Genomic DNA, 12,066 nt, shown 5'->3' on the forward strand with positions numbered 1-12,066 from the left:
AATTGTCTTGGATCATTGAGTTGCTGAGAAGAGCTAAATCAATCATAGTTGATTATTACACAGTGTTTCTTTTCCTATGTTTAATGTTCTTCTGCTTCTGCTCACTTTATTCAGCATCAGTTGATAAAAGTCTTTCCAGGTTTTTCTGAAATCTGCCTGAATAACTAGCATTTCTATTATAATACTGAGCACTAATGGTGATAATGAACATCTTTGCTTCACTCCTGATTTTACTGGAAAGGATATTCTCATTACAGATAAAGCTTGCTCTTGGTTTTAGTTGACTCTTACTTATAAGTATTAAGAAAATCCCCATTTCAGTGTACATGATTTAGATATAAAGAATGATACTATATGCAAACTAGGAGAGCAAGGAGTAGTTTACCTGTCAGATCTAGGGAGAAGGGAAGAATTTATGACCAAGAGACAGAGACAGAGAACATTATTGAAATGCAAAATGGATAATTTTGATTACATTAAATTGAAAAGTTTTTGCACAAACAGAGCCAATACAACCAAGATTAGAAGGGAAGCAGAAAGCTGGGAAACAACTTTTATAGCCTGTGTCCCTGATAAAGGCCTCATTTCTAAAACATACAGAGAACTGAATTAAATTTATAAGAATACAAGCCATTCTCCAGTTGATAAATGGTCAAAGGATATGAATGGAGTTTTCAGAGGAAAAATTAAAGCTATCTATAGTCATATAAAAAATGCTCTAAATCACTGTTGATTAGAGAAATGCAAATTAAAATGACTCTGAGGTACCATATCACACCTATATGATTAGCTAACATGACGAAACAGGAAAATTGTAAATGTTGTAGAAGACGTGGGAAAATTGGAACACCAATGCGTTGCTGGTGGAACTGTAAACTGATCCAACTGTTCTGGAAAGCAGTTTGGAACTATTCCTGAAGGGCCATAAAACTGTATACCCTTTGACAATACCACTTCTAGCTCTGTATCTAAAAGAGATCATAACAATGAGAAAAGGAACCACATGTACAAAAATATTTATAGAAGCTCATTTTGTGCTGGCAAGAAATTGAAAATTGAGGGGATGCCCATCAACTGGGGAATGACTGAACAAGTTGTCATATATGAATGTAATGGAATACTATTGTGCTATAAGAAATGATGAGCAAGGGGTGGCTAGGTGGTGCAGTGAATAGAGCACCAGCCCTGGAGTCAGGAGGACCTGAATTCAAATCCAGCCTCAGACACTAAACACTTACTAGCCAAGTAACTTTGGACAAGTCACTTAATCTCAATTGCCCCCCAAAAAGTAAAAAACAAAAAGAAATGATGAGCTAGCAAACTTCAGAAAAACCTTGAAAGACTTATATGAATTGATGCTGAGTGAAATGAACAGAAGCAGGAGGACATTGTACACAGAAATAGACATATTGCGTGATGACTGACTTTAATAGATTTAACTCTTTCTGGCAATGCAAGGATCTAAGACAACTCCCAACTCCAAAACACTCAAGATGGAAAATGCTATCCACATCCAGAGAAAGAACCTGGAGTCTGAATGCAGATGGAAACATAGTATTTGCTCTCTTTTTCTTTTGTTTTGTTTCTTCTCTCATGGTTCCTCCCATTAGTTTTAATTCTTCTTTACATCATGACTAATGTGAAAATATGTTTAATATGAATCTGCAAGTACAGCCTATATCAGACTGCATGCTGTCTTGGGGAGGGGGGAGGAAAAGGAGGAGGAGAAAATGTTATGGAAGTGAGTGTTGAAAACTAAAAAGGAATAAATTAATTATTTAAAAAATCGCCCCATTTTAACAGGTATAATTGTTGTATCTTGTCCAAACCTTTTTCTGTATCTATTGAAACAATCACAATAAGATTGTAATTATTGTTGGTATGGCCAATTCTGCTTATAGTTGTCTTAATACTGTACAAGTCCTGTATTTGTGATACAAATCCAGCCTGGTCATAATGTATGATCTTTGTAATGTATTGTTGTAATCTCCTGGCTACATTTTATTTACAATTTTTTTGCATCAATATTCATAAAGGAAATTGATTTTTAGTTTTCTTTCTTCAATTTTGCTCTCAAAACCATATTTGTGTTATAGAAGGATGGTAAGATGTCATCTATTTTTTTCCCCAAACAATTTATTTTGTATTGAAATAGTTCTTTAAATGTTTGGTAGAATTCATTCAATTAGTCCTGAGTGGTTCCCCGCCCCCCCCCCCCCAAGGGTACTCTATGTCTTTTTCAATTTCTTTTTTCTTAAATAAGATTATTTAAATATTTTAGTCTTCTGTTAATCTGGACAATTTATATTTTTGTAAATATGCATCAATTTCATTTAGTTTGTCACTTTTACTGGGGTAAAGTTGGGCAAAGCATTCACTTCCATAACATTTTCTCCTCCTTTATCTTCCCCCTCCCCAAGACAGCATGCAAACTGATATAGGCTGTACTTAAAGATTCATATTAAACATATTTTCACATTAGTCATGATGTAAAGAAGTTCTTAATAATTCTTTTATTTTGTCTTTGTTAGTTGTACTTTCATCTTTTTTATTTGTTTTTATTTTTTTAATTAAATGTTATGTTTATTTTTAGTTTACATCATTAATTTTCAAAAGATTTTGAGTTACAAATTTTCTCCCCATCTCTTACCCACCCACAACCCCAAAACAGTGATCCCAATGTACACCCCCTTCCCCAATCTGCTCTCTCCTATATGCTCTCTCATTCCCCCTTTAACTTTCCAGTAGGGCAAGATGGATCTCTATGCCCCAGTGCCTGTATATCTTATTTCCCAGTTGCAGGTAAAAAACAAAATAATAATATGTATTTTAAATATTAAATTTTAAAATTTTGAATTCCAGATTGTTTTACTTCCTCCATCATCACCCACCCTTACTGGGAAGATAAGCAATTCAATATAGGTTGTATATGTGTAGCTATGCAAAACATTTCCATTGTGGATATATTGTAAAAGATTGACTATATTTCCCTCCATCCTATCCCACCCCTGACTTGTTCTATTCTCTGCTTTGATGCTGTCCCTTTTCAAAAGTGTGTGCTTCCAACTTCCCTCCCCGCAACCTGCCTTCCCCTCCATCATCCCCCCTCTCATCCCCTTCCCCCCTACTTTCCTGTAGGGTGACATACCCTATTTATTGTGCATGTCTTTCCCTCCCTAAGCCAAATTCAATGAGAGTAAGGTTGACTCATTCCCTTTTGCCTTCCCGTTCTTCCCCTTCATTGTAACAGTTTTCCTTGCCTCTTCTATATGAGATAATTTACCCCATTCAGTCTCACTGCATTTCCTCTCATTATATTCCTCTCTCACCTCTCAATTACACCTTTTAATCATCATCCCTTCCCATTCAATTGGTCCTGTGCTATCTGTCTATGTTTACCTATACATATATATACACACACTCACATATGTATTCATACACACATATACCCTCCTATATAGACATATGTATGTATGTTTGTATATATATATATATGTATATATATACATGCATACATACACACACATTTATATTCCCTTCAACTATTCTCATAATGAGAAAAGTTTCATCAATTGCAATTATCATTTTTCCATGTAGGAGTGTAAATAGTTCAGCTTTGATAAGTTCCATATGATTTCTTTTCCCTGTTTACCTTCTCATGCTTCTCTTGCTTCTTGTATCTGAATGTCAAATTTTCTATTCAACTCTGGTTTTTCCATCAAGAATGCTTGAAAGTCCTCTATTCCATTGAATGACCATATTTTCCCCTGAAACATGATACTCAGTTTTTCTGAGTAGGTGATTTTTGGTTTTAATCCCAGCTCTTTTGACCTCTGGAATATCATATTCCAAGCCTTTCGATCCCTCAGCGTAGAAATTGGAGGATCCTGTGTTATCCTGATTGTGTTTCCACAATATTCAAATTGTTTCTTCCTAGCTGCTTGTAATATTTTCTCCTTGATCTGGGAACTCCAGAACCTGGCTATAATATTCCTAGGAGTTTTCTTTTTGGTATCTTTTCCAGGAGGTGATTGGTAGATTCTTTCAACCTCTATTTTGCCCTCTGGTTCTAAAACATCAGGGCAATTTTTTCTTGAGAATTTCTTGAAGGATGATTTCTAGGTTCTTTTTTTTATCATGGCTTTCAGGTAGTCCAGTAATTTTTAAATTGTCTCTCCTAGATCTATTTTCCAGGTCAGTGGTTTTCCCAATGTGATATTTCACATTGCCTTCTATTTTTTCATTTGTTTGCATCTGTTTAATAGTATCTTGATTTCTCATAAAGTCATTAGTTTCCATTTGCTCCAATCTAATTCTTTTTTTTTTTTCCTGTGTTCAGTTTCGTTTAATGACTGGCAACTCCCTGCAGAGGAAGCAGACAGCTAGGTGGTAGCAGGGGAGGGTGTTGACTTGAAGCTCTTGCCCTGATTGAAGGGTTTGCCCATGTGCTGGAAGGCCCCCTCCCAGGAGAAGTATTCTCGGACCATGGTCTGGGCCTCCTCACTGCCAGGATCCAGCTTACGCCACGTGTAGGACTCGTAGTCTACCTGCCAGTCTGGCTGGACTCAGCGGGAAAGCAAGTTCCTGGCCCCAGAAAACCCAAACTCCAGAAATGGCACTGCTATTGTTGGTGCCAAAAAGGAGGACACTGGCAAAGGCATTCTTCCTCAGCTTGTTCAGATGCTGGAACATTCCAGTGATAAGGTTGCAGCTCATGAAGGTCTGGCTGAGCACCTGGGGGAAGCAGTACTTGGTGTACCACAGGGACCAGCTGTCATGGTCGAAGTGCTCCCAGAAGTATGGCAGGGCCACCGTCAGAGTGTCTTTATTGGAGTACTTTCACTTAAACTCATCCAACACAAATGTGCTCTTGGACAGGTGGGCAAAGGGATCCTTGGCCTTGGGCTCCACAGCCAGGGCCTGGTCACACTCATCCATCTCCTCCTCAGGCCAGGGGCCGCAGCTGCCTTCTTCTCTTCCACTCTGCCTGGGCCTTGGGTTTCTCTTCTCTCTGTCCCTTCTATTTTCTTGGGACCTCCTTCTTGGGCTGACTCTCAGCAAACTTTTTAGCATCAAACTGCGCCATCTTCTCACAGAGCTTCACCTCTCCCAACACTGCCCGGAACTGGGGCTGTTGGATGCAGGTGAAGAAACAGTGGTTGGTGTTGGGGAAAGACTGCTAGAACGATGGCTCCAGGACCTGCTTATAGAGCCATAAGAGGGTGCACACAACTGTGATGTCAGCCAGAGTCATGCACTCCCCCACCAGGAAGGTCCGAGTCTTCAGGTGGGCATCAAGCAGCCCCAGAACCCATCTCACCTCCTCTTTTGTGTTCTCTGTAGCCTGTTTGTTGTGGTTCATGATGCCAAGAGTAGGGAACACCCAGGTACTGGCTGGAGGAACGATGTCACTGTCAGCAAAGCTCACCCATTGGATCACCTGGGAAGCAGCCTCAGGGGTCGAGCCTCAAAGGTCATCATTGCTCACATAGTGTGCAATGGCATTGCTTTCAAACACACAGAACCCATCATCACCCTCAAATGCTGGAACCTTGCCCACAGGAAATTTTTGGAGGAATTCGGGGGTGCGGTTGGTCTGACCAAAGCAGAAGTGGGGAGGTGTGGACAGTATGCGGATCTGGGCCCCACTGTACTGTGCAGCAGTGAGGACCTTGAAGCCCGCCAGTTTTCAGGGTATGTGTACAGGGTCCTGGCCGCCATGGTGATTCCACAGAGAAAAAAAAGTGCTCCAATCTAATTCTGAAGGAATGATTCTCTTCAGTGAACTTCTGAGGTTTTTTTTCCCATCTGGCAAATTTGGCTTTTTAAGGCATTCTTCTCCTCATTGGCTTTTTGGGCCTCTTTTGCCATCTGAGTTAGTCTGTTTTTTAAGGTGTTATTTTCTTCACTCAGGTTGTTGACTTTCATTTCATAATTTTCTTGCATTGTTCTCATTTCTCTTCCCAATTTTTCCTCCACTTCTCTTATTTGGTTTTCAAAATCTTTCTTAAGGTCCTCTATGGCCTGTAAGCAGCTCATATTTTTCTTGGAACCTTTGTTGCAGGTATTCTAACTTCACTGACTTCCTCCTGTTCCATGTTTTGATCCTTTTTGCCCCCCACAATAGGAGTCTAATGTTGGTTTGCTCTGTTTGCTTTGCTTCCTTTGCTTGTTTATGTTGCCACTCAATTACTTGACTTTCAAACTTTTTGCCACAGTAGAACTCTGCTTCCAGAATGGGGAGCTTTGTCCCAAATCACTGGGGTTTTCTAAGTTGCTTGAGGTATTAGTTGGCGGCCCTCTCTGAAGCCTCCACCCACTCTGGCACACTGGTCACGTACCCCAGGACCTCCACCCTAGAGAGCAATCCAAATCCAAACAGGTTAAAGCAAGCGCAATTGCCCTTCAGACAGGTCTCTTGGTCCCCCTACAATCTGCAGGCTAGGAGCTCTGAAGCAGCCACATGGAGGTGGCTACATGCCCATGGTGCCTCAGCTGCCTCTCCTTCTGGGAGACAGATGCTGGGCCACACTCCCGGACCCCCTGTCCCCAAAGTCCATTGACCTCTCACTTTGTCTTTGGCATTTATAGGTTGATAATTCTGGCAACTGCTACAGCTTCTGGTGATCCACTCTCTTGATGTCCCTCCAGCTGGGGCTGCTCAGGCTGCTCTGAAGCTAAAACCTTTGGCTCATGTGGTGCTGGGCTCTGCTCCCAGACCACTGCAATGGCCCCTTCCTGCCAGCCTGCTGGGCTGTCTTCAGCAGGAGGCTAGTTTCTCTCTGTCACTTTGTGGGTTCTGTAGCTCTAAAGCTTGTATAGAGTAATTTTTTACATGTATTGTAGTGGAACCAGGAGCTATGCGGAAGTCCTGTTTCTATTCTGCCATCTTGGCTCCACCCCCCTTTTTCATTTTTGATACTGGTAATTTGGTTGTGTTCTTTTTTTTCTTTTCAAATTAGGCAATGGTTCATCTATTTTTATTTTTTGTTCATGAAACCAGCTCCTAGTTTTATTTATTAGGTCAATTTTTTCCTGTCAACTTAATTATCTTTCTTTTGATTTTTAAGGATTTCTATTTTGATGATTAATTGGGGATTTGTTATATTTTTCTAGTTTTTTATTTGCTTGCACAATTATTTGACCTATTATTTTTCTCTTTTAAGTAGATAGATAAAATTTCCCTTATGTATTGTTTTGTCTGCACCCTACAAATTTTGTCATGTTGCCTGATTGCTGTCATTTTTGAATTTTTAATAAGATTATTGATGGTTTCTATGATTTGTTCTTTCACCTACTCATTCTTTAGGATTAGATTACTTAGCTTCTAATAAATTTTTAATATATACTTTGAAGGTCCTTTAATTAATATTTATTGAAATATGATCAGGAAGGTGTGCATTTCATATTTCTGCTTTTCTGCATTTGTTTGTGAGGTTTTTTTATGCCCTAATATGTGGTAAATTTTTATGAAGGTGCCACACACCACTGAGAGTTATTCGTTTTTATTCTGATTCAGTATTCTTCAAAAGTCTATCATATATAACTTGTCTAAAATCCTATCCATCTCCTTATATTTTTTATTATTTATAGTTAGATTTATCTAGATCTGAAGGGATAAGATGAAGCCCCTTCTCCACTAGGATAGTTTTACTGTCTATTTCCTTTTTTAATTCATTTAATTTTTCCTTCTAGAATTTGGATGCTATGCCATTTGTTGCATATATGTTCCATATTAATATAAATTCATCTTCTACAATACCTTTGAACTGAAGCATAATAGATCCTTGTTATTTTATTAATTATTAGATTTAGTATTATTTCGATCATATATTAAATTATATAAAACAATGTAATTCAGTATAAACTATATATTAATTATATATATTTGATTTAATATATATCAAATTGAATTATGTTAAACACATATATTTAGTTATATTTTATAAATTTATTATATTTTAACTCTGTATGTGTTTTTTTCTTTTATATGTCTCTCATAAACAATATATTATTGAAATCTGGTTTCTAAGTCATTCTGCTATCTGCTTCTGTTTTGTGACTGAGTTCAACTTATTTGCCTTCAGTTACGATTACTAATTGTGTATTTCCCTCAATACTTTTCCTTTCATTTATCCTTTTTATGTTTTTTATCTTGTCTCTTTCTTAAAAGTCTGTTTTGCTTCTTACCACTGCCTCCTTTAATAATCCCTCCCTCTTATCACACTCCCCTCACCTATCTCTTTGACCTTTTCCCTCCTTCCTCTCAATTGGGTAACATGAATTTCTGTGCCCATCTTTGTGTATATATATCAGTCTTTCCTTCTTAAGCCAGTTTAGATGAGAGTGATATTCAAGCATTGTCTGCTCTCTCCCCATCCATTCTCCCCTCCCCCTTCACCATTGAAAAAAATCTTTCTTACATGTCTCTTTCATGAAGAAAAATTTTCCCATTCTTTCTCTTCTTTACCCTTCTTTCAGTGCATTACTTCTTTTCATCCTTCCACTCTTTTTTTTAAAGATTATCCCCACATAATAGACTCATACCCATGTCCTCTGTTTAAGAAGACTTCTCCAAAGTGCCCTAATGATGATTATATTCTTAGGAATTTCATGTATTGTCTTCCCATATACAACTGTAAATAGTTTAATGTTGTTAAATTGTTATGGTTTCTCACTAATGCTTACCTTTTTGTGCTTCTTTTGAGTCTTGTGTTTGAAATGTAAATTTTTACTCAGCTTTGATATTTTCATGAGGGATACTTGAAAGTTCTCTATTTCTTTAAATGTCCTCCCTCGCTCCCCCCATTAGGATTATATTCACTTTTGCTGGGTAGGTTATTCTTGGTTGTAATCCTAGCTCCTTTGATTTCCAGAATATCATAGTCTAAGTCCTCTGTTTCTTTATAACAGTAGCTGCTAAATCCTGTGTGATCCTGACTATGGCTTCACATTGAAGCATTTTTTTTTCTGACTACTTTCAGTATTTTCTCCTTGATCTGGGACTTCTAGAAAATGGTTATCATATTCCTAGTAGTTTTAATTTTGGAAGGTGATGAGTGGATTCTTTCTATTTTGATCATGGCTTTCAGGGAGTACAATAATTCTTAAATTTACTGTCTTCGATTTATTTTCCAGGTAAATTTTTTTTTCCAATGAGATATTCTGCTTTATCTTGTATTTAAAAAAAATTTGCCTTCATTTTCTTGTTTCTCAATGTTTCATGAAGTCATTACCTTCCACTTGACCAACTCTACTTCTTGAATTTGGATTTTATGTTGAGTTGGATTCTGTTCATCACTGAGGATGGGGAGAGGACGGCTGGCTTAAGTTTTCTTCTTTTATGTCCTGTTTTCACAGTTTGTTTGGAGACTTATAGGTTTTTGGTGCTTCCAGTGTGGTATGATCCCCAGAGGGATCTGGTCACTACCTTCCTGGTCTCTACTCTAGTCCTTAAACAGGTAGGACCCTTGCTTCCTCATGACCGCAACTACTCCTCTCTCCCTCCACCTTGGAACTGTAACCTAGAACTGGGTAATGAAAGACAACATTGCCAAATGACCCCTGTATGTCCAGGGCTAGTATAAGAGTCCTCTGGGATCTTTTTGACAAAGTATTCAGTTCTCTTGTTGCTCTTGGGTGATGTTGTCCCACAGTCATAATCAGTACCACTTCTGCTGTGCTCTTCTTCCTCCAAGCTGTGCTGTGCTCTGAGTAAGCTCTTACCCCAGTATCCATAGAACTCTCATTCTAAACTGCACTGAGTTGGAAAAATAGCTTACTGTGACTTTTTGTTGGCTTTCCCTCTCAGAATTCTGTTTGGTGTTTTCTGTGGTCATTTTGGAAGAGAAATTTTAGGGGAGGTTTGGCAGTTGTATTCTTTTCCTCTGCTATTTTGACCCTGCTGCTGTCATTTCTTTTCCCATTTTTTCCTCTCCTACTCTTATTTAAGAAAAAAAATTTTTTTTGCTCTTTTAAAAATCATTCTTTAGCTCTTCTAGGAATTCTTGTTGGTCTTGTCTCTAATTTACATCTTTCTTTGAAGCTTTGCTTGTAGACATTTTCAAGTCATTGTCTTCTGAATTTGTGTCTTGAACTTCATTGTCATCATTGGGTTCTTTTTGTTGTTTGCTCATTTTTCCAGCCTATTTTTTGACTTTGGACTTTATGTTAGAATTGGAGTCTGCTCACCTTCAGGCATAAGGGGGATATCTGACCTGAGTTTCTGTCTCTTATGTCCTTCTGCTGCTTTCAAATCTGTCTGGAGACTTGTCCATTTTTAGTGATGTGATCTGTAGAGAGGTTTCTTCACTGTCCTCCTAACCTGTGCTATGATCCTTTTATAGGTGGAGCCCCTGCTTCCTTGCAATTGACTGGGGTTGTTCCTCTCTACCCTGGAACTATTTCTCAGAGCTGGGTAATAAGTGATATCACTGCTAGATGAAGACTTCTCATCTCTACCTTGGAACTGTGACCCAGAATTAGATAATGAATGGCAGAACTATCAGATTGCACCATTCCTGCTCTCAGTGCTAATACAGGAATACACATTAATCTCTTTCTGACTATATTTTCAATTCCCTTAGCATCCTTAAGCACAGGGCTGCTCCCCACCACTGCTGCTGCCACAGCCCAATACTACTGTCCTGTTCCTGGTAAGCCCCCACTCTAATGTCAGAAGACCTCTCTTTTTTCTTAAGCTGCCCTATACTAGAAAAACGAGTCACTGTGATTTTTACTTGCTTTTCCTGTTTAGAATTTCAGTTGGCTTTTTTTTTTTTAAAGATTGTTGCATTGGGAGAAATTAGCAAAATATCGGCTTCATTCCACCATCTTGACTCCCATCCCCTCTCCCTACTATTGACTCTTCTTTGGCTGGCCTGATGGCCCCTGCTCCCAGCAGCTCACCTATTGGTGCTAGATGCAATGTAGACATTTGATCACCCTGCAGCAGTTCAGAACTCCAGAACTCACATGATGCACAATTTTAGCCTCCCCAGCAGAAGGAACTACAGGTATGTGCTGCCACAACTGCATTTTTTACTTTAACATTTCAAATGTACATAGCTCTTCTTTAGAATTTTATTCCTTATCAAAGCTTTGTGTTAATAAAAATTGATATAGGAACTTTGCAAATAAATTAGGTGATTGTAACCTTTTAGATCTCCACAAATAAACACGGGCTTCCAGTTTTTATTTTGAATCTTTGTAATAACTCACCTTAAAAATTCAATTCATTGAGAGCTTGGATCCTCCAAACACTTGACATAGTACCATTCACCTAGCCTACATTCAAGAAATATTGATTGACTGAAACCAGTCACTCCCTCTTAAATACTGGTATTCTCCTGGTGACTTTACATAGCCTTGAGTTATGGAACTCAATAATTACTGGATTAAAATGGCAAGCAACTCAAAGGGCAATGGAAAAAAAAACTGATGACCTTAAGCAGGCTGGAGTGTCTGATCAGCAATAGTTTCTAAGAGATGCGGAAATGATGAGGAGCAGGCTCTGGGAACCCCATTGAGCTCTCCTTGAATCTTTGAGGTACAGGATCTGAGAACCCCCCTTGAACTCTGATTAAATTGTCCCATTTGATGAGGCATTTGCATGAGGCCCTAAGCCTTACATTGTGGCTGGGCCCAAAATATCAATCCACCCTTGAACTGGCCTAGCCCATCATTGTCTGTAGTCTCCAGGTAGCCTTCAGCAACTTCCCACCCTTAATCACTCATTGACCTCATTTGACTTCTCCTAAAGACCCTCCCCAAACTCATGTTCTTTTAAAATCTAAAGCAGAGATTCTTAACCTGGGTTCTATATATAGATTTCAAGGAATCTAAAAACTTAAATGGGGAAAAAAATTACATCTTCATATCCACCAACCTCTAAATGAAATTTAACATTTTCTCAATCATGAATGCAAGTTTAAAAAAAAGGGGGGTCCAAAGTTTTCACTAGCTTCCCAAAGAGGTCCCCATGACACACAAAAAGGTTAAGGTCAAGAATCTATGACTTAAAGCATGGTAGAGTAGACTATACTGTTATAGATATAGATATAGACT

The 12,066-nt window shown here is 38.5% G+C and overlaps 1 pseudogene; it reads right to left on the reverse strand.

Annotated features, from left to right (window-relative positions):
* Nucleotides 1-4,313: 4,313 nt before the first annotated feature.
* Nucleotides 4,314-5,721, reverse strand: LOC138173458 (elongation factor 1-gamma-like; annotated as a pseudogene).
* Nucleotides 5,722-12,066: the final 6,345 nt, after the last annotated feature.

Source organism: Petaurus breviceps, unplaced genomic scaffold, assembly GCF_028583685.1.
Source record: "Petaurus breviceps papuanus isolate PSGF00001 unplaced genomic scaffold, PetGlider_PUasm1.0 582, whole genome shotgun sequence".
Taxonomy (NCBI): domain Eukaryota; kingdom Metazoa; phylum Chordata; class Mammalia; order Diprotodontia; family Petauridae; genus Petaurus; species Petaurus breviceps.